Source organism: Mastomys coucha, chromosome X, assembly GCF_008632895.1.
Source record: "Mastomys coucha isolate ucsf_1 chromosome X, UCSF_Mcou_1, whole genome shotgun sequence".
NCBI classification, from domain to species: Eukaryota; Metazoa; Chordata; class Mammalia; order Rodentia; family Muridae; genus Mastomys; species Mastomys coucha.
The window spans coordinates 145,171,521-145,173,419 of NC_045030.1; positions in this window are offsets into that span (position 1 = coordinate 145,171,521).

The following is a 1,899-nucleotide window of genomic DNA, read 5'->3' on the forward strand; positions in this document are numbered from 1 at the left end:
AAAAAAAAAAAAGACTCATGCTTGCTGACTGAAGCCTTGTACAACACTGTAGCGCTTTCTTTTGTGCTCTTAAACATGCCCTTTCTGGGCATTTTTGATCATTTCTCTACTCAGTTGACTTGGAGATCTGTTTGAACTATACTTTTTGTACATCTGACCTGTGTGATTGGTTTGTTCCTTCCTTCGGTCAGTCTGCTCATAGAGTAAAAATCCTTTTTCTTTTTTTCTTTTCTTTTTTTGAGATAGGGTTTCTCTGTATAACTCTGGCAGTCTTTATACTTGCTCTGTAGACCAGGCTGGCCTTGAACTCAAAGATTTACCTGCCTCTGCCTCCTAACACCTGGGATTAAAGGTATGCACCTCCCACACTCAGCAATAATGTTAAAAACATTAAATAATGTTTTTAATTGAAATAGATTTAATTACATAATTTCCTTCCTCCCTCTCCTCCATCTACTCCCAGTTACTCTCTCTCAAATCCCTCCCATATGTGTGTGCGTGCTTGCGTGTGTAAAGTTTTAAAGCTGATCACTCTGCATTGGACAGCCAAATAAAGAAGCTTGCCCTTGGAAGAAGCTGATTCTTCTCCTAGCAATCAATATTTGCCTGTAGTTCTTTGTTTAGGGAGGAGACCTCATGAAATCTCCCATTTTTTGTTAACATTTTCATTGATAATACTATTGTTCTAATCTTACCTATGCAGCCATTTTTAGGAGAGACTTTCACAGCAGACTTCTTGGTGTTCTGACTTTTAGAATCTTTTCATTTTCCTCCATGATATTCTGTGAGTCATAGATGCAAAAGGTATGATACAGATTTATTCAGTGGGGCTGGGCTCCACACCATCCATTGATCTCTCTGCATTATGTGTCCAGTTGTGGTTTTCTGTGATAGTTTCCATTTACTGTAAAGGGGGACTTCTTTCATAAGGGATGGTAGCTACATTTATTCAGGAAAGGTGGCTCAAATACCACTTCTATATATTATCCCTAAGGTATAAGGTAGAAGTTAATATTGGTAAAACTGAGATTCTGCCTTCAATTCCTTTTTCTTTTTCTTTTTTTGGTTTTCCGAGACAGGGTTTCTCTGTATAGCCCTGGTTGTCCTGGTACTCACTCTGTAGACCAGGCTGGCCTTGAACTCAGAAATCCACCTGCCCCTGCCTCCCAAATGCTGGGATTAAAGGCGTGCACTACCACTGCCTGGTTCATTTTTTTTTTTTTAAAGATTTTTTTATTTATTATATGTAAGTACATTGTAGTTGTCTTCAAATACTCCAGAAGAGGGCATCAGATCTCATTATGAATGGTTCCTCTCTCCGGCCCCACTCACTCTGGTCCTTCTTTTTTTTTTTAATTCTTTAAAAACTTTTTTCTTTTTCGACTTTTACAAAATTTTATGTGTGTAGGTGTTTACTTGTATATTTATGTACATGTGTGTGCTTGCTGCACATGGATGCCAGAAAGAGGGTGTTGGATCCCCTGGAACTGGAGTTACTGATGATTGTGAGATGTCATGTAGATGCTGGGAATTGAACCTAGGTCCTGGAAGAATAGCTTACAGTGCCCTTAACCACTGAGTCATCTCTCCAGCCCCTAGACTTATTTTTTAATTCTGTATATGCCATGTGTTTTTGTGGAGAAGTACAAGCATTGTGAGTGAATTATCCATAGAGGCCAGAAGGAGTCTGATTCTTTGGAGCTGGAGTTACAGGTGATTAATTGTGAGCTGCTTGCATGGGTGCTCTTAACAATTCAGCCACGTCTCTAGCTTCTGAAATTTTTATAGTTATTTATTTGAAAATTTCATGTTTGTTTAAAGTGTATCTTGATCATATCCATCCTTCACCACCACCACCCCTTACTTTCTCCCAACATCATGTCTTTTTAAAATATTTTT